This window comes from Macaca thibetana, chromosome 8, assembly GCF_024542745.1.
Source record: "Macaca thibetana thibetana isolate TM-01 chromosome 8, ASM2454274v1, whole genome shotgun sequence".
Classification (NCBI taxonomy): domain Eukaryota; kingdom Metazoa; phylum Chordata; class Mammalia; order Primates; family Cercopithecidae; genus Macaca; species Macaca thibetana.
The window spans coordinates 113145189-113162069 of NC_065585.1; the positions used below are offsets into that span (position 1 = coordinate 113145189).

General features: G+C 42.7%; 1 protein-coding gene across 1 annotated transcript in view; it reads right to left on the bottom strand.

Moving 5' to 3' along the window:
* SMIM18 (small integral membrane protein 18) overlaps positions 1-16881 on the bottom strand; it is a 577762-nt gene that overhangs the window by 281759 nt on the left and 279122 nt on the right. The window lies entirely within an intron of this gene.

A 16881-nucleotide genomic window follows, 5' to 3' on the forward strand; every position in this document is an offset into this window, starting at 1 on the left:
CCACGCCCGGCTAGTTTTTTGTATTTTTTAGTAGAGACGGGGTTTCACCGGGTTAGCCAGGATGGTCTCGATCTCCTGACCTCATGATCCGCCCGTCTCGGCCTCCCAAAGTGCTGGGATTACAGGCTTGAGCCACCGCGCCCGGCCCGATCAGGCTTATATTTAATTCTGTATTCCTCCAGGTCTTCTTCCTCCTTTCACATTACTCTCCATCACCTCCTTCCTCTACTCTCAACCACCACTTTTTCACCTAGTTCTCCTACATTTTGAAAAAAAAAAAATTCTTTTTTAAAGAGAAGAGGTCTTACTATGTTGCCCAGGTTAGTCTGGAACTCCTGAACTCAAGCAGTCTCTCCACTTCAGCCTCCTGAGCTACCATGCCTGGTTCCTTTTTTTTTTTATAATGGAGTCTCACTCTGTTACCCAGGCTGGAGTGCAGTGGCATGATCTCAGCTCACTACAACCTCTGCCTCCTGGCTTCAACCAATTCTCCTGCCTCAGCCTCCTGAGCATGTGGGACCACAGGCACGTAGCACCACACCCAGCTAATTTGTGTATTTTTAATGGAGATGGGGTTTTACCATGTTGGCCAGGCTGGTCTCAAACTCCTCACCTCAGGTGATCTGCCCACCTTGGCCTCCCATCTAGTTTTTGTATTTTTAGTAGAGATGGGTTTCACCATACTGGCCAGGCTGGTCTCAAACTCCTGACCTCAAGTGATTCGCTTGCTTCAGCCTCCCAAAGTGCTGGAATTACAGGCATGAACCCCAGCACCCAGCCTGCCCTAAATAGAAGGTGCCTGACTTGATGTTTTAAAATGTCCTAAAACAACTAACATTTTGGGTTACAAGGACGCTCAGTATGCTTGGTATTGCCACTGGTATGTTAACCAAGACTTACTTAATTTCCACTATTAACATAAATAATGATACAGTCACTTAGGTTGTGTGCCTTGCCTAACACTTTATTGGTAAAATGTTTGTAGAATGAATAGCTTTTAAATAAATAAGTCTCCAATCCACATCATTCACTTTTAAAGACCAAAAAGTGACATAGTCACATCTGACACTCCCATTATGTCTACTTGTGCCATATTAAAAACATGTGAAAACCGTGGCAGGCCGACTTGGCTAGATGATCCTTTCTTTTCCAAACTGTGATGCAAATCCACTGAATTTCTTTCAAGTTTGATGGCCACATCAGTTAAGCATTCTAGAAAATGTTTTTTGAAAACGCATTGTTTGTTCTGAAGCCGTCTGGAACTTATTTTTATGAGTGCTGATTTGGACTTCTAGCTGACCAGAGATAATCAGACTTGCTTTCACACATTCTGGCCTATAACTTGGTCTGATTTTACCAGTTTTCCTTGCATCCTGAATGTCAGTCTAAACTCAACAGCAGCTAGTCAACAAAAGTTGTGGAGTATGTATGTGGAGATTATGGAAGAAAGTTTATGCTTCAGCTCATGTAACATAATCAATAACAAACTTTTTTTTTTTTTTGAGACAGGGTCTCTGTTTCCTAGGCTGGCATGCAGTGACGTGATTTTGGCTCACTGCAGCCTTGACCTCCCAGGCATTGATCCTCCCATGTCAGCCTCCCAAGTAGCTGGGACTACAGGTGCACACCACCGTGCCTGCTAATTTTTGTATTTTTAGTAGAGACAAGGTTTCTCCATGTTCCCGAGGCCGGTCTCGAACTCCTGGGCTCAAGCAATCCACCCACCTCGGCCTCCAAAGTGCTGGGATGATAGACATGAGCCACCATGTCTGGTCAATAACAAATATTTTAAGCACCTTTTTAAATTAATTAATTAATTAAATTTTGAGATGAGTTTTGCTCTGTTGCCCAGGCTGGAGTGCAGTGGCACAATCTCGGTTCACTGCAACCTCTGCCTCCCGGGTTCAAGCAATTCTCCTGCCTCAACCTACCAAGTAGCTGGGATTCAGTCACCCACCACCACACCCAGGTGAGTTTTGTATTTTTTAGTAGTGACAGGGTTTTGCCATGTTGGCCAGGCTGGTCTTGAACTCCTGACCTCAGGTGATCCAGCCACCTCGGCCTCCCAAAGTACTGGGATTACAGGTGTGAGCCGATGCACCTGGCCTTTTTTTTTTTTTTCTAAGATGGAGTCTCACTTTGTCGCCCTGGCTGGAGTGCAGTGGTGTAATCTCGGCTCACTGCAACCTCTGCCTCCTGGGCTCAAGTGATTCTCCTGCCTCAGTGTCCTGAGTAGCTGGGATTACAGGCACCTGCCACCACGCCCAGCTAATTTTTTGTATTTACTGGTAAAGAAGGGGTTTCACCAAGTTGAGTCTTGAACTTCTGACCTTAAGCGATCCACCCACTTCAGCCTTTCAAAGTGCTGGGATTACAGGCATGAGCCACCATGCCTGGCCTAAGCACCTGTTGATATTTCAATAAAAGTTAAATGTTTTAGAAACGAGTTACATATGAGTACTTTATGCTAGCGATTATTGAATAAATGAGTTTTTGTGCCATACGTGAAAGATATGAACAATGGTTTGAGATCATGGAGTTACAGATTAATGTTAGTTCATGGTGGTTTTGAGTGAGCCTGGAGTCAGGGAAATTGCAGGGAATTTAAGATACTCATGTTGAGTCTAAGCTCTGCCACTTGTAAGTGTCACCTTTGGGAAGGGCATTTCACCTTGCTTAGATGTGGTTTCCTTATTTGTAAAATTGAACTAGTGACTATGGCTCTTACCTCCTCTCTGAGCTGGTATCAAGACCATATGAGAGAGTACGCATGTTATTTTCAATGGAAGTACAGTAGTCGCTCCTATCCATGGGGGATACGTTCCAAGACCCCAAGTATCTAGTAGCCTGAAACCTCAGATATAGTACTAAATCCTATATATAGTATGTTTTTTCCTATACATACATACCTATGATAAAGTTTAATTTATAAATTAGGCACAAGAGGTTAATAACTGATAATAAAATAGGACAATTATAACAATATACAGTAATAAAAGTTATGTGACTGTGGTCTCTGTCTCTCAAAATATCTTATTATATTATACTTACCTATTTTACAACTGCGGTTGACTACAGGTAACTGAAACCACAGGTAGCAAAACCACCCACAAGGGAATACTGTTGTTCAATCTTGAGTTACTACATACATTGTCAAGTTTTTTCTTTTTGAGATGGAGTTTCACTCTTGTCACCCAGGCTGGAGTGCAATGGCGCGATCTGGGCTCAATGAAATCTCCGCCTCCCGGGTTCAGGCGATTCTCCTGCCTCAGCCTCCCGAGTAGCTGGGATTACAGGCATGCACCACCATGCCCGGCTAATTTTTTATTTTTTAGTAGAGACAGGGTTTCACCATATTGGCTAGGCTGGCCTTGAACTTCTGACCTCAGGTGATTCACCTGCCTCAGCCTCCCAAAGTGTTAGGATTATGAGCGTGAGCCACCACACCCGGCCATACATTGTCAGTTTGTAAGCTCCTTGAGTGATATGTTTGCACATGACTTACCACATGAAATAAATGTACCATAAGCAATGTCTCTATAGTATACTGTGCAATTATGAAATAGAGTCTGTTTGTCTCCAGATTAACTCAGCTAAGGGCATGGCATACTTTCTTCTATCTTTATGATGAGACACAGATTTCCTATTAAAAAGCATATCTTTTATTTGAAAAGATTGAGTAGGATGATTCTTAAGGAAAAAAAAGTGCCATATGGATAAATACAGGTACTAAAACCCATTTTAATAATATTCTCTGGCTCTAGGCCCACAATGCTATATTTTTATTAGATTTTGAACTGCAAGTGATTTCATCCACTTTAAACTCTTGCTTTCCACCTATAGTTGCTTATGAGATGGTGGCAATAATCACACTGACCTTAGTAGACTCGCCTCCTTTCCTGATTGATCTATTTCTGTTATGTTTTTGCTAACTAATAAAAATTTTACTTGCTGAAATATTTTTCATTAAAGGCCTGTAAAAGAATACTGATATTTTACAGCCATGGTTGCCTTCTTTTTCTACTTTAGTTTAAAGACGTTTCTTTCATCCTTCTGCCACAAAGAAGAGATTAAGCATTCTGTCCTAGTTCTGCATCTGCCTATAAATCAAGCACTCTTCTGGCTTTCCTCTGCCTGTATTTTGTTTCTTTTTACTTTGTAGTTTGAAATAATTTCAAATTTACAGAAAAATTTCAAGAATAGTTAAGGGAACTCCCATTTCCTGTTTGTCCAGAGACAACATCAAGTTTTGCTATCTTGTTACTGTCCTTAATAGCAAAAGGATCTAATCCAGGGCCACACATTGTACTTAATTGTTGCATCTCTGTAGTTTCCTTCCATCCAGAATAATTGCTCAGTTATTCTGTAGACTGTCTCTCAGTTGAGCTTGTCTGATGTTTCCTTCCTCATGATTAGATTAAGCTATACTTTTTTTTTTCTTTTCTGTTTTTTTTTTTTTTTTTTTTCTTCACAGACAGTATCTCACTCTGTCACCCAGGATGGAGTGCAGTGGCATGATCATAGCTCACTGCAGCCTCGAACTCTTGGGCTCAAGCATCCTCCTGCTTCAGCCTCCCAGGCCACTGGAACAACAGGTTCCATACCACCATGCCCAACTAATATTTTCTAAATTTTTTTATGTAGAGATGGGGTCTCACTGTGTTTCCCAGGCTGGTCTCGAGCTCCTGGCCTCAAGCAATCCTCCCTCCTTGGCCTCCCAAATTGTTGGGATTATAGGTGTGAGCCATCGCACCAGTCAAGGCTATGCATTTTTGGCAAGGATATCACAGTCATGGTAAGAGCTTTACTGACTGCATTACCCTTAGGTAGCACATAATGTTAGTTTGTCCCAGAATGATGTTAATAGTGTCTGGCAAAGCTACTCTTTTTTTTTTTCGTTTCGTTTTTTGAGATAGAGTTTCACTCTTGTTGCCCAGGCTGGACTGCAATGGCACAATCTCTTTTCACTGCGACCTCTGCCTTCTGGGTTCAAGCAATTCTCCTGCCTCAGCCTTCCAAGTAGCTGGGACTACAGGCGCCTGCCAACACACCCAGCTAATTTCTGTATTTTTAATGGAGATGGGGTTTCACCATGTTGGCCAGGCTGGTCTCAAACTCCTGATCTCAAGTGATCCTCCTGCATCGGCCTTCCAAAGTGCTGGGATTACAGGCGTGAGCCACCATGCCCGACCAAAGCTACTCTTTTGCATTTTATCATGAATAACTACTTCATGGGGAGGAACTTTGAGGCTGTGTAAATATCCTGTTACTCATCCAACTTTTCCTTCCAGTTTTAGCATAGGTTGATGTTTCGTGCCTGAATTATTAGCATAATGATTGACAAGTGGCAGTATTCTAATTCCATCACTCCTTGTTCACTTACTAGCTGGCATTCTACTCCAAGGAGGGTTTTTGTCTTCTCTCCCTCTATATATCTATTTATATAATATGGGTTTGTGAATTTCTGTTTTATTCAGTGGGACGTCATATGTTACTATCATTAGTTGTTTTGATGTTCAAATTGTCCCAGATTTGGCCAAAAGAAATTCCATTCAAGCTGACTTTTGGGTCCTTTTGATATGGGCCATCAGTCTATGAGCACTTCCTTATCTGGTACAACAGGATGTTGCAAACTCATCTTGTGGTTTTCATGCCCCAGACCTGGAACCAGCCATTTCTTCAAGAGCCTTTTTGGTGGAGAATGATACTTAGATACCAAGATCTGGGCATTAGGTGTGCTTATTGCTAAGGGGCCCTCATAGTGGACAGAGCCAGGGAATATATAAATACACATAGACACATAACAAGGAAAGAATGTATGACATTTGTAGAATTCTGTGAGACGTTGTTCTTTGTAAGGAAAGAGTGTTTGCCTGGTATTAAATAGTTTTACTACAGAACAGAGGATTCTCCATTCGGTATCTGTATCAGAGATAACAAAACTGTAATTGGATTTCACCATTTCACAGGCTTATATGAGCTAAGAGAATGGTGTTTGCTAGTTTCTACCTGAGCAAAGGTACTAAAAGTGTATAGACCATATCCTCATCTTTTTTTTTTTTTTTTTTTTTTTTTTTTTTTGAGGCGGCATCTCACCCTGTTGTCCAGGCTGGAGTGCAGTGGCGCAATCTTGGCTCACTGCAACCTCTGCCTCCTGGGTTCAAGCAATTCCTCTGCCTCACCCTCCTGAGTAGCAGGGACTACAGGTGCGCACTACCACACCCAGCTAATTTTGATATGTTTAGTAGAGATGGGGTTTCACCATATTGGCCAGGCTGGTGTCAAACTCCTGACCTCATGATCTGCCCGCCTTGGCCTCCCAAAGTGCTGGGATTATAGGCGTGAGCCACCTCACCCAGCCTTTTTTTTTTTTTTTTTTTTTTTTTTTTCTTTAAATTGAGATGGAGTCTCGCTGTGTTGCCCAGGCTGGAATGCAGTGGCGTGATCTCAGCTCACTGCAATTTCCGCCTCCCTGGTTCAAGCGATTCTCTTGCCTCCACCTCCCGAGTAGCTGGGATTACAGGCATCCACCACTATGCCCAGCTAATTTTTGTATTTTTAGTAGAGACAGGCCATGTTGGCTAGGCTGGTGTCAAACTCCTGACCTCAACTGATCTGCCTGCCTCTGCTTCTCAATGTGCTGGGATTACAGGCGTGAGCTACTGCGCATGGCTTACATCCTCACCTTGAAGCAGAGGCTTGGCCATACTAGTGGAACTTGGCAGTGGGTCTGTGTCTGCCCCTCAGATCACATGGGCCACACCAGCTTGGAGGTCCTATGTGTAGGAGGAAACCCCACCTATAGCAGAGGGCTGGAAGCAGTGGGGGTAATGTTGGAAAGGTCCTTAGCATCGTCAGTAAAATGACCCACCTTTGATGGGTCTCTGCCTCTTGGTGGTAAAGTTCTCTAATTTGTTTTCACTTTCTTTAGCTTTTTATCTGCTCCCTGATTTTTTAAAATTAGAACACACTACATTTCTAATCAGAAAAAAAAAATACTTTTCATTTTGAAGCCCAAGAATGTTTTAAGAATGCTCAAAACTCAGTAATAAGAGAGCAACTCGATTTTAAGATGGGCTAAAGATTTGACAGATACATCAGCAAAGAAGATATATGAGTAGCAATTAAACACATGAAAAAATGCTCAACATAATTAATTACTGGGGAGATGCAAATTAAAACTACAATAGATAACACTACACACTTGTCAGAATGGCTAAAATTTTAAAAACAGATAACACCAAGAACTGATAAGAATGTGGGACAACTGGAACACTTTTACATTGCTTTTTGGAAAGCAACTTGTCAATGTCTTATAAATGTATCATTTGACCAAGCAATCCCACTCCTGGATATTTACCCAAGTGAAATAAAAACTTATCATTATTCACACAAAAACCTGTATGGAATGTTTGTAATGACCTTATGTATAACCTCCAAAGACTGGAAACAACCATCATGTCTTCCATCTGGTGAATGAATACATGTAGTACATGACATATCCATGCAATAAAATACTGATATGCTTGGGGTGTGTGTGTGTGTGATTTATATATTCCCTAGCTCTTCCACTATGAGGCTCCATAACAATGAGCAGGCCTAATGCCCAGATCTTGGTATCTAAGTACCATTCTCCAGTAAAAGGGCTCTTTGTAGAAATGGCTGGTTCCAGGTCTGGAGCATGGAAAGCACAAGATGAGTCTGCAACATCTTGTTGTACCAGATAAGGAAGCGTTCATAGACTGACTGGCCATATCAACATGGTGAGTCTCTAATGCATTTTGGTAAGTGGAAGGCGCCAGACTCAAATAAACTAAGAGGCTAAATAGTGGAACGATTCTGTTTATATGATATCCTGGAATGAAGATCAGTGGTTATGAGGGAATGGTAGCGAAGGTGGAGGGGTTGAATACCAAGGAATTTTTGGGGGGTGGTGATAGATAGTTGGTGGTATTTACACAACTGCTAATCAAAACTCATAGAACTGTACTCTGAAAAATGTGACTGTTACTGCACGTAAATTATGGCATCACCATTATTATCATGTGTTCATTTGAGTTTCCCTGAAACAGTTCCTGAGATCAGAATTTGGGTGCAATGGTTAGTATGGTGAGGAAGTGGAGAAGTGCAGGGAAGAGAGGAAACTGCTCATTCCAAAGGGGCTCCTTTTGAGACTGTAAAACGCACCTCAGAATTGTCCTGTCCTACCAAAGGGAGAGATATGTTGATCCACCAATTCCCATCCCTCATGAATTAAAGTTTCTCTTGGGGGTTTCCACTCCCTGATACTCCTGTGCAGCCAGAGAACTCCCTCAGGGAAGGAGACTCAGGTATTGCAGGTGATCTTGAGGGTGGGTTGAAGGGATGTGCGTGGGCATCAGTAGCATCTGCTGCAGTGTTTTCATTGATTATAAAACATTTAAAAGAAAGCCCTCTCCTGTTGAAGTAGGACTTTGATAATTGTCTGAACCTTGATGTCCTACTGATTTGTTCTCAAGATAGTCTCATCGAACCCATTAACACCACACAACCAGCCTGCTGTTGTGTTTCCTGTGCATGGCTGGTTTTGTGCCTTCAGGGTCCCTACTCCTTTCATTTTCCAAACCATTCTTTTTGGTTCTATGGAGCCAAATTCCATGTATCTCTTTTTGACACAGCGGCAGTAGATGTCTGATAGGAACATATATGACTGTGGATCAGGGCATCTCATTGACTTAAGGAGCATTACCACTTGGGGGGCAACCTTAGAGACAAACAGTTTTCCACACTCCTGGTTTGTTGATTTGAGGATGCTTCTGCAGGAGAAAGAATAGACAGATGTCAGCCGGACTTGCTAGGTTGCAGGTGACAGACCCTGGGTAACAGACAGTCCAAGGCACCTAACTCAAGCTGGGCTTTGCTGCCTCTAGAAGTCCAAGAAAGGTTTGGCACATTAAAATGAAGAAGATTTAGGACACGTGTAGGCCTCAGAAACAATCAGAAGTAGGGTCTTAAGTGTCTGCAGCCTTGTGTCAGCTCAATCCTCTTGCAGACCTGCTTTCCCCACAGGTCAGGGCATGGCTGCTGGCAGCTGCTGGCATTATATCCTACGCCTCCAAATCACTAGAAAAGTCTGAGTTGACTCTCTTGGTTCCAAGTCAAAAATCATGGGGAGGAGCTCATTGGCCTGGCTTGGGTCAGATCCCTCGACTGGTCAACTGTGGGGTGTAAGAACATAACCAGTCCCACAAAGATTGTGCCTCTGGAATAAGGGTTATTTTTTCAGAGGATGGGGTGGCGATGTTTGGCAGGCAAAAATAATGAGTAAGAGAAAGAAAAAATAATGTCAGAGTCAAGACATAATCTATTAACACTTTTATATTGTTCAAATGAAAGGAGATCTGCATGAAGAAGGATAGGTTAGTCAATGCTGCAGACATAAATCGATTCTCAAAGTTCCATGGTTTCTCATTCACATAATGTTCAACATGGGCAGGATAGTTCTCCTCAATATTGTAGTAATGCCATCTAGAACATGCAGTTGCCACAGTAGTGAAGTAAAGGGTAGAGGAAAAATATTAACTCTTAAGTGCCTTGGGCCCAGAAGTGCCACATGTCACTTTTTTGTGGTCTCCTGGCTAGACCTAGTTTCACAGCCCCAACGCAACTGCAAAGCATGCTGAGAGATGTGGGGAGCATATCCGAATTTGGTGAGGACTGTCAAAAGGCATCATTGGTTGGGTGCAGTGGCTCAGGCCTGTAATCCCAGCACTTTGGGAGGCCGAGGTGGGCAGATCACTTGAGTCCTGGAGTTTAAGACCAGCCTGGCCAACATGGCGAAATCCCGTCTCTACTAAAATTACAAAAATTAGCCTGGTGTGGTGTTGCATGCCTGTAGTCCCAGCTACTTGGGAAGCTGAGGTGGGAAGATCACCTGAGCCCAGGATGTGGAGGTTGTAGTGAGCTGAGATTGCACCAGACCATTGAACTCCAGCTTGGGCCACAGAGCAAGACCCTGTTTTAAAAAAAAAAAAAAGTCATTGTTGCTGCTCCACAGTCAAATTGTTCACAAGGGACAGGAAGGGTCAGAGGACACTTCAGAGAGAAGGGAGAATTTGTCTCAGGTCTCAGAGGAGACTTCCGGCTTGGATAATTGGAGGGAAGAGGCAAGAGAGCAGCATTTCTTGGTGCTCTTAAAGGACATGAAAGAGTTCAATTTAGTAGGTTGGAGATTTATATAAAGGTGAGATCAGAGAACCAGATTGGGACGAGATTGCAGAATTCCTACCTACATTAATAGGTAGGAATTGAGGTATGACTGCAAGCTTTTCAGCCAGAGAGTAACATGAACTAGGTGAAAATGTCAAGAAGATTGATCTAGCCGCAATGTGTAGCTTGGCTTATGTTATTCTATGCGCAGTCTAATGGTAAGCTCTCTGTTGACCTTAAAACGTTCTTTAGAGGACTTCCATTTCTGGTAAAATGGCAGGCTAGATAGCCTGAAAAAAAGATCCCATTACAAAACACCTCAGATACAAGGAGACACAAATCCAGATGGCACTGGAGGCTTATTTTCTCTCCCACACTTAGCAAGAGGCTGCCTCAGCAGGTCTGTGTTTGCTCAGCAGAAGAACAGGTTTGCTGGTGGCTGAGCTCCAGAGCCTCTTCCTTTAGAACAAACTAGTTTCATTGACCAAGAAGCTCCTATTGTTATAGCCTAATTTCTCAGTCAGTTAAAGGTACCTTGTACAAGCACACGGATCCACAAGACAGCAAGATGACGTGGGATCCATGTAGTCTTCTGATGTTCTGCCTGTAACTTTCCCAGTAAATTTCACCTTACGTTTACACCACATGTTGCTAGTGGTATGCATATCTGTGTCCTTTACATGGCAAGATAAACATCTTTTTATTTTATTTTATTTTATTTTATTTTATTTTATTTATTTATTTATTTGAGACGGAATCCTGCTCTGTTGCCAGGCTGGAGTGCAGTGGCACGATCTTCACTCACTGCAACCTCCACCTCCCGGGTTCAAGTGATTCTCGTGCCTCAGCCTCCCGAGTAGCTGGGACTACAGGCTCATGCCACCATGCCCAACTAATTTTTGTATTTTTAGTAGAGATAGGGTTTCACCATGTTGGCCAGAATGGTGTCTATCTCTTGAGCCGCCTGCCTTGGCCTCCCAAAGTGCTGGGATTACATGCGTGACCCACCACACCTGGCCAAACATCTTTTTATTTTATTTTTATTTTTTATTTTTAGACACAGGGTCTTGCTCTGTCACCCAGGCTGGAGTGCAGTGGAATGATCATAGCTCACTGCAGCCTCAAACTCTGGGCTCAATCTTCCCGCCTAAGCCTCCCAAGTAGCTGGGACTACAGATGTGAGTCACCACGCCTGGCTAATTGAGTTCAAGACCAGCCTGACTAACACAGTGAAACCCCGTCCCTACTAAAAATAAAAAATAAAAAATAAAATTAGCTGGGCATGGTGGCACGCACCTGTAATCCCAGCTACTCAGGAGGCTGAGGCAGGAGAATCGCTTGAACCCAGGAGGCAGAGGCAGAGGTTGCAGTGAGCTGAGATGATGCCATTTCACTCCAGCCTGGCCGACAGAGCAAGACTCTGTCTCAAATTAATTAATTAACTAATTACTTTGCAGAGATAGAGTCTCACTATGTTGCTCAGGCTGGTCTTGAACTCCTGGCCTCAAGCGATCCTCCCACCTCAGCTTACCAAAATTCTGAGATTACAGGCATGAGCCACTGTGCTTGGCTCATCTTTTAAAATGTATATCCAAATTGGTAACAAAGTAAGGGAAAACCTCAGAGATCAAAAGTTGAATGCCACAAACTGGAAGAAGATATTTACAACCAACAAATAATTCATATCTAAAATATGTCAACAATTCTTAAAAATTAGTAAGAAGAAGACATACAATCCAAGGGGAGAAATGGACGAAAGATAAGAATAGGCAATTCACAGCCAGGCGCGGTGGCTCACGCCTATAATCCCAACACTTTGGGAATCTGAGACGGGTGGATCACAAGGTCAGGAGATTGAGACCATCCTGGCCAACATGCTGAAACCTCATCTCTACTAAAAATACAAAAATTAGCTGAGCATGGTGGCACACGCCTGCAGTCCCAGCTACTCAGGAGGCTGAGGCAGGAGAATTGCTTGAACCCGGGAGGCGGAGGTTGCAGTGAGCTGAGATTGCGCCACTGCACGCCAGCCTGGGGACAGAGCGAGACTGTCTCAAAAAAAAAAAAAAAAAAAAAAGAATAGGCAATTCACAGAAGAAAAAGTAAACATGGAGCATATGATGATTTCACCAGTAAATCAGAGAAATGGAAAATTAAAACCACATCATCATTTTATATTTTATACTGATTGAAAATTGAAAGTCTGGCAGTTTCCTGTATAAGCTACACCTCATGGTAACCAAGTAATTGATAATGAAATATTTCTCTTCAGATACATAGTCTGCTAATATATTGAAAAGGAATGACAGAATCTCCAATGAAATCATGAACTAAGCAGTGATTATCAATAATTGCTGCCTTAACACACGAAACAGACATAACAAAATGTCATGTGCCTCCTAATGGAAGAATATACCACCACTTAAGAAATGTTCTTATTGGAAATTTGATCAGCTGTCTGGATGTAACACACACATTGCTGGAACATGTTAAACAGCACCCTGTGACTGCATTCAACAAAACCCGGACTGGGAAATGGCAGAACACGCCACCTGGTTTGTTCACCAAATAAATTGCTTGAAAGGGGACAAAGATGATTTGAGTGACAATAAAACAAGCAAACAAATTTTTAAAAGTGACAATTGAACTTAGATCATTTAATGGATATTTCATGATATTAAAGAATTATTGCAATTATTTTAGGCATGATAGTGGTGTTGTTCTTACGTTTTTAAAGAGTGCTACAAAGGAACTTTCTGGAGGAGCTGAAAATAGTCTAGATCTTGATCGCGGTGGTGGTTTCACAGTTGTGTACATGTATATGTAAAAAAAAAAAAAATCACCATTCACTAAATTGTACTCTTAAGATTTGTGTACAGGTTCGGCTCATGCCTGTAATCTCAGCACTTTGGGAGGCTGAGGATGGTGGATCACTTGAGGTCAGTAGTTCAAGACCAGCCTGGCCAGCATAGTGAAACCCTGTCTCTACTAAAAATTCAAAAATTAGCCGGGCGTGGTGGTGCATGCCTATAATCCCAGCTACTTGGGGGGCTGAGGCAGGAGAATCACTTGAACCCAGAAGGTGGAGGTTGCAGTGAGCTGAGATTGTGCCACTGTACTCCAGCCTGGGTGATAGAGAGAGACCCTGTCTCAAAAAAAAAAAAAAAAAAAAAAAAGATTTGTGTACTGTATGTTTTATCTCAAATTTTAAAAGGCAGAGTCCTTATTTTTTAGGGATACATTATGAAATGTTTACAGATGAAGTAATCTCAGATATCTGAGATTAGCTTTCAAATGTTCCAAAATAGCCCATGATTGGCCATGAGTTGGTAAATGTTGAAGTCAGGGGATAGTTTATAGTATAATTCTTGTACATGTGTGAAATTTTCCATAATATAAAGTTTTTAAAAAATGTCTGGTGAGATAATGTTGCTAAGTATAGAACAATGGAAACACTCTTAAACTGCTGGTGACAATGTCAATTGTCAATTGAATGACAATTTCATATTCTCTAATAAAACTGAAGATGGGTACTATAACCCAGCAATTTCTCTGAGGTTATAACCTACACAAACACTAGCAGGTGTGCTTATACATGTCTGTGCATGTAAAACACTTCACACATGGTTTATACTAAACCAAAAGAAAGAGAGAAGGTGCTATAGTCTGAATATATCTTCACAAATTCATGTGTTGGAAACTTAATACCCAATGCAACAGTGCTGGGAGGTGAGGTCTTTTGAGAGACATGTGGGTCATGTGGGCTCTGCCATCATGAGTAGATTGATGCCATTATGAAAGAAATTGATGGTGGGAGTTCAGCCATTTTCCCCCTTCTCTCTTTCCTTCAACCATGTGAAGACCCAGTGTTCCTCTTTCCAGAAAATGTAGCATCAAGGTACCATCTTGGAAGCGGAGGGCAGCTCTCACCAGACAAGGATCCCACTGGCACCTTGATCTAGGCTTCACAGCCTCCAGACTGTGAGAAAAAAAAATTCTGTTCTTTATAAATTACTCAGTCTCAGGTATTTTGTTACAGTGATGGACTAAAACAGAAACAACTCAAAGATCAATTGACAGAGAATGAATAAATAAATTGTGATGAGGCCAGGTGTGGTGGCTCACGCCTGTAATCCCAGCACTTTGAGAAGCTGAGGGGGGCAGATCATGATGTCAAGACATCAAGACCATCCTGGCCAACATGGTGAAACCCCGTTTCTACTACAAATACAAAAATTAGCTGGGCGTGGTAGTGTGCGCCCGTAGTCCCAGCTACTGCGGAGGCTGAGGCAGGAGAATCACTTGAACCTGGGAAGTGGAGGCTGCAGTGAGCTGAGATCGTGCCACTGCACTCTAGCCTGGCGACAGAGCAAGACTCTGTCTCAAAAAAAAAAAAAAATTGTGATGTATTCACCCAATAATAGTCTGTGTAGCAATGAATGAGTTATAGCTATACTTAGTAACATGGACGAATCTCAAGAAATTAATGAGCAAAAGTTTTGCAAGTTGCAAAAGAATACTACAGTAATACCATTAATTAAAGGTTCAAAATGTGTCAAATAGAATAATGCATTTTGGGGATCTGTCTATGTAGTTAAAGTATAAAGCAAAGCAAAGCATGATGAGCACAATGATAAACACAGGGTGGTGTAATTGGGGAAGGGCCTACAAGGCGCTTCCAAGTTTCCGATAATATTCTCCTTCTTAAGCTGGGTGATGATACATAGGTGCTTTTCTATTCTTTTCTTTCTTTTTTTTTTTTTTTTTTTTTGAGACGGGGTCTCGCTCTGTTGCCCAGGCTGGAGTGCTGTGGCGCGATCTCGGCTCACTGCAAGCTCCGCCTCCCAGGTTCACAGCATTCTCCTGCCTCAGCCTCCCGAGTAGCCGGGTCTACAGGCGCCCGCCACCACACCTGGCTAATTTTTTGCATTTTTAGTAGAGACAGGGTTTCACCGTGTTAGCCAGGATGGTCTCGATCTCCTGACCTCGTGATCCACCCGCCTTGGCCTCCCACAGTGCTGGGATTACAGGCGTGAGCCACCACGCCCAGCCTGCTTTTCTTAATATTGTTTTATGCCATATGTTTTATGCCAAACATATAACATGTCATAAACAACATATTATGTAGATAAATATTTTATAATAAAATTGTGGGGTTTTTTTGTTGTTTTTGAGACAGGGTCTCACTCTGTCACCCAGGTTGGAGTGCAGTGGCATGATCGTGGCTTACGGCAGCCTTGACCTTGCAGGCTCAAGGGATCCTGCCACCTCAGCTTCTTGAGTAGCTGGGACTACAGGCACATGCCACCACGCCTGGCTAATTTTTGTACTTTTTGTAGAGACGAGGCTTCACCATGTTGCCCAGGCTGGTCTCAAACTCCTGAGCTCAAGCAATCCTCCCACCTTGGCCTCCCAAAGTGCTGGGATTACAGGGACGAGCCACTACAGCCAACCAATAAAATTACTTTTAAAAGCCATTCCCTATTGTTTTTCAGCAGCCTTACGACTTGGCTCATAGGTGACGACGTGGTACGATGCAAAAATACTGGACCATCAGGAATTTGGGAACCCTCGGTTTTAGACCCAGTTGTATCACTAAGTAGTCCTGTAACTTGGCACAAATCACTTAACTCACTTAACGCAAGTTCCCTTACCTAGCAAATGAGCGAATCCACATTTCCTAACTATGTGCTTCAGAACACTAGTTCTAAAATATGTTAATAGATATTTTGTGGCAACCCAAAAAAGTTGTGTGATCTGAGTAACTCCAGATTAAGCAATAGTAAGAGTGTTTCCTTGTAACAGGACTTCTCAGAGTCTTGAATATACAATTGTGAGTTGTGAATCTCTGAGAGAGGAATATAGAATTTTTTTTTCTTTTTTGTTGAGACAGAGTCTCACTCTGTTGGCCAGGTTGGAGTGCAGTGGCACGATTTCAGCTCACTGCAACCTCTGCCTCTTGGACTCAAGCAATTCTCCTGCCTCAGCCTCCCGAGTAGCTGGGATTACAGGCGTGTGCCACCATGCCCAGATAGTTTTTGTATTTTTAGTAGAGACGGGGTTTCACCATGTTGGCCAGGCTGGTCTCGAACTCCTGACCTCAGGTAACCCACATGCGTTGGCCTCCCAAAGTGCTGGGATTACACGTGTGAGCCACCACACCCGGCCAGGAATACAGAATTTTCAGAAGTTAGTTTGCAACACAGAATCATGTGTATCTCTCTGTGTGGTTTTTAAAATTTGTTTGTTTTGACACAGAGTCTTGCTGTATTGCTGAGGCTGGAGTGCAGTGGTGTGATCTCAGCTCACTAAAACCTCTGCCTCCCAGGTTCTAGTGATTCTCCTGCCTCAGCCTCCCAAATAGCTGGGATTACAGGCACCCACCACCACGCCTGGCTAATTTTTGTATTTTTAGTACAGATGGGGTCTCACCATGTTGGCCAGGCTGGTCTTGAACTCCTGACCTCAGGTGATCTACCCGCCTCGGCCTCCCAAAGTGCTAGGATTACAGGTGTGAGCCACCGCACCCAGCCGACAGCATGTATCTTGGATATGATGAGATGAATATGTCGCTTTCTGTCTGTGGTCTTTCTCCCTGAAACCTATAACTTCAGTCTCAAATAAGAAAAACATCAGAAAAATTCTAATGGAGAGAAATTCTAAAGAAAAACCTTATCAGAACTTCTTAAAATT